This window comes from Sebastes umbrosus, chromosome 6 (genome assembly GCF_015220745.1).
Source record: "Sebastes umbrosus isolate fSebUmb1 chromosome 6, fSebUmb1.pri, whole genome shotgun sequence".
In the NCBI taxonomy this organism is placed as follows: domain Eukaryota; kingdom Metazoa; phylum Chordata; class Actinopteri; order Perciformes; family Sebastidae; genus Sebastes; species Sebastes umbrosus.
Window position 1 is genome coordinate 31,122,583 of NC_051274.1, and position 8,751 is coordinate 31,131,333.

The 8,751-nt window shown below is 39.5% G+C and overlaps 1 protein-coding gene across 2 annotated transcripts in view; it reads right to left on the reverse strand.

Moving 5' to 3' along the window:
- The window catches only part of noc2l (NOC2-like nucleolar associated transcriptional repressor), a 95,771-nt gene that overhangs the window by 52,186 nt on the left and 34,834 nt on the right, over nt 1-8,751 (reverse strand). The window lies entirely within an intron of this gene.

The following is an 8,751-nucleotide window of genomic DNA, read 5'->3' on the forward strand; positions in this document are numbered from 1 at the left end:
TTCGGCATGTTTGGCCGTTGCCATCTTGGCTTTTTGCAACCACAAGTGACACGAGAGGGCGGAGCTAAGTACTCTGAATAAGACATTTCTATTAATTAACTTTCATGAACCGAAAACACTGTGAAAGGGTTAAAGTTGTAAGACGAAAATGCGGACAATACCTGTCAATCACAATGTAGCCCTGCCCTAAAGCATCCCATGCTTTATGGTCTATTTGACTCTAAATGGAACCATAATTTACTAAATGAACATCATGCTGTATTGAAGAAGAGTTGAAACTAGCGATTGAGACCATAAACTCATGTTTACAAGGTTTACTGAGGTAATAAATCAAGTGAGAAGTAGGCTCATTTTCTCATAGACTTCTATACAATCAGACTTCTCTTTGCAACCAGAGGAGTCGCCCCCTGCTGGCTGTTTGAAAGAACGCAAGTTTAAGGCACTTCAGCATCGGCTTCACTTCTCAGACCCCGGAGGTAAACTTTTATTTAACAGACAAATATGAGAGCGGTATCAATCTTCTCATCTAACTCTTAGCAAGAAAGGAAATAAGTGTATTTCCCAAAAGGTCAAACTACTCGTCAACATTTAACTTATTTTCTCTGTTATAAAAGTTATGAGAATATACTGGCGAGTTCAGTTGATGCTCTGGATTATGTTATTTATTAGTTTTTATGAGACCACATGGAACTTTAAAGCAATGCACGTTAAAGGTACAGTGTGTAGCATTTGGCGGCATCTAGTGGTGTGGTTGCAGATTGCAACCAACTGAATTCCCCTCCGCTCACTCCTCCCTTACCAAGTCTGTGATAACGTGAGCCGCCGAGTGCAAAATCGTAGTAACGCCTTTCGCCTCGCTCAGAGGCCATCCTTACCATAATACCACTACTTTAGGAGCAACAGGAGTCAGACGGTGGCTGGCGGTACCACGGTTTTGTAGTTTCACGAGCGTGTCGGAGAACTACGGTGGCCTTCAGGTGAAGTAAAAACGCAAAAGGCCCTCTCTGGAGCCAGTGTTTGATTTGAGCAACATGGTGCACTCCATGAAGAGGACCCGCTCCCTATGTAGATATAAAGGGCTCATTCTAAGCTAACGAAAATCCAATTCTTATTTTCAGGTGATTATACACTAAAGAAAACATAGTTATGAATATTATATTACATTTCTGCTAATAGAACCCCCGAAATGTTACACACTGGACCTGTGTTGTTTCCGTGTTCATGAGGAAACAAATCGTATTGATAACAATAGGATCTAATGCTGACGAGTTTTTACTGCACACAAAAACAATCACACCGTCATCAGAAAACTCTTAAAGCATTCCCGAGGCATAATCCATTCATATGCTCTGTTATTAACATTTATAGGATAATTAAACTGAAGAGACAGACTGTGTGGGTGGAGTATCACTTTAACGTTTATGTAAGTATGTGTTAGGATTTAAAGGTGTGTGTTGATTATTGTGTTCGCATGTCTCTTGATTGCTGTAGCTGTGAGTCACCTCCGCTGCTAGGAAGATGCTAATGAGTTTACAACCTGTCTGTATAAATGTGCTCACTCTAGATCCGGGGGCCGGTCAGTCTTCCCAGCATTCCTGCCACTGTGGAGCCTCTCCTTTTTCCCCTGGTGACAGCCTCTGCACAGCCCTTATCAGGCCGTGGAGATGCTGTCACCGTCCCAGGAGTGTCAACTGGACCACTACACCTACAACGAGAGGCCAGACACTTTTTTGACCGACCACTTAAGATAAGGCCGGGCCTGGAATGGAAAACCCCATCAAAACTTATGTATGACTGTACAGCTCATGTCAGGGTGTTCACAGTAAGAATAATGTGGACGGCCTCAAAGTGGAAATGAAACACTAGATGTCGTTAGCATAATTTACAAAATTGGGTTCACCACTCTAAAGAAACATTATAGATTTAACACTGTCAGTGAACCTGGATTAAAATAACAAAGTAATCTAAATTACATTTTTCAAACAAGTGTCGCGCCATCTTGTCCTTGCGTATCCCGTGACATCATTAGGTTCTTAGGTTCTACACTTTGTCTATTTGCGTCTGTAGATTTCTCCTAAATTCATCAAAAATTTCCGAAAACTTGTAACACAAAAAAATAATTGTTTTAATGTTAGGGCTGTCAAAGTTAACGCGATAATAACGTGTGTGTAACGAGTGAAAATAGTGGTATCATATGAAACTACAAAACCGTAAAAATCTTTACCAGCCTGTCGGGAACGAGGCTAAATAACGCTCCAAATTTACGCTAAATTTAGGTGAGGGAAAACTGTCATGGCCATTTTCAAAGGGGTCCCTTGACCTCTGACCTCAAGATATGTGAATGTAAATGAGTTCTATGGGTACCCACGAGTCTCCCCTTTACAGACATGTCCACTTTATGATAATCACATGCAGTTTGGGGCAAGTCATAGTCAAGTCAGCACACTGACACACTGACAGCTGTTGTTGCCTGTTGGGCTGCAGTTTGCCATGTTATGATTTTAACATATTTGTTTATGCTAAATGCAGTACCTGTGAGGGTTTCTGGACAATATCTGTCATTGTTTTGTGTTGTTAATTGATTTCCAATAACAAATATATACATACATTTGCATGAACCATGAATTCTGCTCTCCACCAGAAAATCCTGAAGGAGAATGTCCGGCCATCAGTTCGTGACCTCAAGCTCAAGCGCACTTGGGTTATGCAGTAGGACAATGATCCGAAACACACCAGCAAGTCCACCTCTGAATGGCTTAAAAAAAACAAAATGAAAGTTTTGGAGTGGCCTAGTCAAAGTCCGGACTTAAATCCGATTGAGATGCTGTGGCATGACCTTAAACAGGCCGCTCATGCTCGAAAACCCTCCAGTGTGGCTGAATTAAAACAATTCTGCAAAGACGAGTGGGACAAAATTCCTCCACAGCGATGTGACAGACTCATTGCCAGTTATCGCAAATGCTTGATTGCAGTTATTGCCGCCAAGGGTGGCGCAACCAGTTATTAGGTTTAGGGGGCAATTACTTTTTCACATAGGGCCAGGTAGGTTTGGATATCTTTTTTTCCCCTAATAAATGAAATCATCATTTAAAAACTGCATTTTGTGTTTACTTGGGTTATCTTTGTCTAATATTAAAATTTGTTTGATGATCTGAAACATTTAAGTGTGACAAATATGCAAAAAAATAAGAAATCAGGAAGGGTGCAAATACTTTTTCATGGCACTGTATACATATGTATATATATATTTCAGCTCAATATCTGCAGTAGATATTTAACTTTGATATGGTTCCAAGTAGTGCCTAAGTAGTGCCGGAGGCGTTACAGGCTTGTTCTGCAGAAACTTCTCACAGTAGTTTTTTTCTGTTTCTTTTTTTAAACAGGCGTCAACAGATTTCCAAGGAAAAGACTAAACTTGTCCAACATGAAGTCACAACACACCCCTTTCTTATTGCTAACTTATTATCTGTTACGATCAACTCAATGCGTGACCCATATTTTCCATACCTCCGTATCTCTGTGTTTCTTACCTCTAAATTAAAACAATCTTATGCCTATGGTCATTTCACTAGTTTACTATAATCATATAAACGTGTGGTATGTGACAACAACAGGGATCTGCTGAATTGAGGAGTTGAAATAGTTAATCTGACTTTGACTGATCTTGCCTTCAAAGGACGGCCGGGGTCCAATTAAGATTCCTCGATGGTCGTCCTGTGTGAGAACTTTGTCACGTCAGATTCTCCGTTGGACACCTGATGTCGGGGGGCCTCATATCCAGGCTCCGTTTTAGTGGCCTGAGGTGTGACTTTAGCACCGCTGCTCTCACCCGCTGAGTCTGGATAAACACAAGCGAGTGACTTCTTGGGGAGAGCCAAAGTTCAACCCACCACACATGGAGGGAATGACATTATGAAAATAGCATCTAGGTCTCTTTTTTTTTTAAACAGATGTGATATGTCTGATTAAATGAAACAGGCGGTTTAAACTTTAAGGAAAACCCAGAGAAGTATAATTTACATACAGTGGGTACAATTCAGGGTTATTATAGTAAACGTAAACTGAAAATAAAATGAAAATAAGCAGTGAAAAATAATGTTAGTGAACTGAAACTGAATAAAAACTAATATCCTTTAAAAAGAAACTAAACTGAAACTCTATTTAATGGTTAAAAAATGAATAAAAATTAAATAAAAATAAAAATTAATTTTAGTTTTATAGCTTTGATACATCACAACCGAAAAAAGGAAAAACATTAAACAATATGGCCATTCTTACACAGTTCTCCATCCATGTATTTTGTACTGTATGTATATAGCTACATACTGTACTTCTGATACATTATACCTGGCCCTGTCAAAAACAAAATAAAACTACTGTAAAACTAAAACCAAACATTAGGGCTGTTTTAATTTAGAGGTAAGAAACACAGAGATAAAGTTGTATGTAAATGCAAATGTATGTATATATTTATTATTGGAAATCAATTAACAACACAAAACAATGACAGATATTGTCCAGAAACCCTCACAGGTACTGCATTCAGCATAAAACAATATGCTCAAATCATAACATGGCAAACTGCAGCCCAATAGGCAACAACAGCTGTCAGTGTGTCAGTGTGCTGACTTGACTATGACTTGCCCCAAACTGCATGTGATTATCATAAAGTGGGCATGTCTGTAAAGGGGAGACTCGTGGATACCCATAGAACCCATTTTCATTCACATATCATGACGTCAGAGGTCAAGGGACCCCTTTGAAAATGGCCATGACAGTTTTTCCTCGCCAAAATTTTGCATAAGTTTGGAGCTGTTGCTTCACGACAAGCTAGTATGACATGGTTGGTAGCGATGGATTCATTAGGTTTCGTAGTTTCACATGATGCCAGTATCTTGACTCTAGCTTTAAAACTGAGCCCACTACAACCTACAAGTTGCGTTAATGCGTTAAAGAAATTAGTGGCGTTAAAACCAATTTGCGTTAACGTGCTATTATCGCGTTAACTTTGACCGCTTTAGTAAATATAAAAAACTAAAATTAAACCTTTCTGAAAAGCTGGAACTAAACTAAAACTAACAAATGTACTCTGAAAACTAACTAAAACTAAAATTAAATAAAAAGTAATCAAATCTATTATAACCTTTGTACAATGACATGTGTTCTGATTTAAGCAGAAAGGGGCTCAGTTACAAACATTACTGTGGTGAGCACAGACTGACAAACGGAAACATACTAAATGATAAAGTATTTTTTTTAATGGGAAACTATGTGGGCTATTGTTAGGAAACAGCCCATTCAGGAACTATGAGACCCGCCGCATGAAACTGAGTAGGAAAAAATGAATGGGCTGTTTGTCTTTCTAGAAATAGTGTTGCTTTTGGCAAGGCACACAGTATTTCCCCTTCTCGTTGAGCAATGTGACACAAAACTGTTGGGAGTGAGATCTACAGTAGTAATTTAAACTTACCCACAGTTACACAACACCAATTTACCAAGCAAGTCATCTAATATCAGGCACATTTGCTGCTATTCAGACAATAGCCACACTAGAGTCCCGTAAAGGTGGCTTGAAACAAGCTAGTTCGTACAATCCCATGTACTTTGTCCAACCACATCTAACAAAAGCGTCTAAGACCCTGTTCAGACCTGGTATTAACATGCGTCCTCAGTGATCGGATCACAAGTGGACAGATCTGAGTACAGGTGTGAACACACTCAAGACGCATTGAGGACGCATTGAGATTGGATCTTTCAGACCACATTCAGAGGTGGTCTGAGCCACATATGACCACACTCTTTTAGCAGTGTGTACGCGAATGCGTCCTGGCCAGATTAAGGACCGCCTACTCTACTGATGTCCAGCTGGGATCCACGGGATCACCACGCCCTTCAGGTGAATAAACAGGCAGACACGGGCGCTTGTCAGCACGGAAACGGCCTCTGTGCTCTACTGTATTCTGTCGGTACAACTGCATTTTATTAAAATATATCTTATCTATAGGCAACATAATCTACAGACTATCAGACTAGGCACGCTAAGTGCATTATTATCATATTGTCAGAGATGTGTCTGTGTTTTTGTTACGCTGCTTTGCGCTGAGCTGACACCCGACCGCCTGTTCTCTCTCTTCCCCGGCTCTCTGAAGCTCTGTACCCCGTTGTTGCCCGGCAAAAGCAGCGGTGCCGGCGGCGTGGACCTTCGGTACAATAACCTTTTATTTTGATGTTAATACAATGTACCAGAATTCACAAATATGTAGGATATTACTACTGACATTCATGTAATATTACGTCACAACGTCTGCTGTATCAGCCGTGTGTTTACGACGTGTTTATTTGCATTTAGGGCGGGTAAGTGAGATCGAATCACAAGTGGCCACTCAGGATGCATATGGAGACGCATTCTAATGCCAGGTGTGAACAGATGTACTTAAAGCTGTCCACTTGTGATCTGATCACTGAGGACGCATTTGAAAACTGGGCCAAAAACCTGTCATTAAGGGGGGTGTTGCACTCAGTTGTACAAATGAAAAGTGATGGAAGTAGTTGTGTGAAGAAGAAGAAGAAGGAGAAGCTCCAATGCACACTTGGCTAAACGCTGCACTATGAAGGCGTGGTAGTCGGATTATTGGTTTCAGAAAGTTAAAAGAATGGTCAGATGCAGCGTCCCAAATTCTGTCATTGAAAAGGTCACTCACTAGTTTTAAAGGTTTCCTGAACTAAAGTGTTGTTGAGTGACCAAAGTCAAGAAAAGATTCATCCTCTGGGGACCTTAAATATCTGGAGCATTATGTTGTAAAGTTTAAGGTTATATATTTTCTAGTATTTCGGGGGCAGAGTTATTCCTGTAGACCCACTCTGGGTTTTGTACTGTAGCTTCCCTGTACAATCAATTCTTCCGAAAGAGTTGCATCCTAACTGATAATTGTAATCCTGGTAAAGACCTTTATCTGAAACATCTAATTGTAACTGGATTGACCTCACAGTAAAAAATTCCCAGGCTGTTTTTCCCAGTTGGCCGACTTCCTGAACACTACGACAGCAGTGAGTCACGCTGCTGCTACGTGTATTATCAAGTTCATCTTCCTGCTTTTCCATGATGAACAGAAACGTGCCTACGTAAATATAAATGATTACATCATTTCACACGGATCCCAATGTCATCAGTGAAATAATCAGATTGCTTTGACAATACAAGATAAAAACCACCAACTACCAGGTGTAACAGTGATCCCTCTTAGTAAGGAGTCACAGATACGATCTAAAATATTTAAAAAGACGATTTTTGATTTTCCACTAGAGTTGTGAAGTGGGTGTCTATTTCCTCTTTCTGTTTCATTTCTTTCTTTAAACTATATCCTCAGTGTCATATAGAAACACAGGACTCTCCCGGATGATGTAACGATCCTATTGGTTGAAGTTACGCCACCAGTTTCAATTACTTTATAAGTTATTACCATAACTTTGGAGCGTTGTTTAACCTCCTTCTTGGCAAGCTAGTATTACATGGTTGGTACCAATGGTTTTCTAGTTTAATATGATGCCAGTATCTTCGCTCTAGCTTTAAAACCGAGCCCACTACAACCTCCGAAAGATCGATTGTATTAATGAGTTAAAGAAATTAGTGGCGTTAAAACGATTTTGTATTAACACATTATTATCGCTTTAACGTTGACAGCCCTACTACATATCTATCACATTCACTCAACTTATTTATCTATTTGATCTAACATGTGCCTACTTGTTAGAAGTCAAGTGCTTCACACGTTGCCGCCAATGTATCTACATTCTGCAGAACAAACCCCACTCAGTGCAAATCAGGTGAGTGGCAGACATTAACTCAGTGAAATGGAGGAAAGATTTGATCTGTCTTCACTTCATCTACTGATAAAAGACTTTTCCTTTGGTCCCCTTAATGTCACTTACCAAGATGATTTATACTCAGTTGCACCACATGCAGTTCAATCAGTATTCTTCATTGATTAAAGTACTTTGTCTTTGTTCTATGGCCCATCAAACAGGGTTTCAGAGAACAATAAAACAGTATCTGAAAGACTGATCTAGTGACAACGACTCCTCTAAAGTTGGCTTAAACAAGCCGATGACTGTTGCTGCCTGAGGTAGATCCGCTTTAACGATCCGGCTGAACAGGTCGGCATTACCTGCCAGCGAGCAACACACACTTCATTTTACGATCGCAGCAGCTCACCACAGACAATGATCTCACTAATGAGCAAACACAAGCTGATCATGAGTCTTCCGTCTGATTGATAAAACCACCTGACACGGTTCGTGGAAAATGACATGATTTCTAGTGTGAGTCATGAGTGTTGCAACCTAAAACTTATTATTATTAACTTAATTCCTAAAAGTTAAAAACGGGGAAAGTAAAAAAAAAAAAGCTAATTTGATTCTGTTGGAAAATTAACTTTATACAATGTTGGCTGTATTATACGACGGAGTATTAGTTCCACATTGAGGAAAAATAAATAAATCTGAGATTTCAAGAATAAAGTCAAAATATTACAAGAACAAAGACATAGGTTTACGAGAAAAAAGTCATAATATTATGAGAATAAAGTCATGAGTTTATGAGAAAAAAAGTCGTATGAGAATAAAGTCAAAGGTTTACGAGAAAATAAGCCTTAATATTATGAGAATAAAGTCATAAGTTTATAAAGTAGTAATTTTACGTGTTATTTTAGAGGGGAAATAGAGCAGCTGTGTGAAAATGAGGAACGTGGAGCA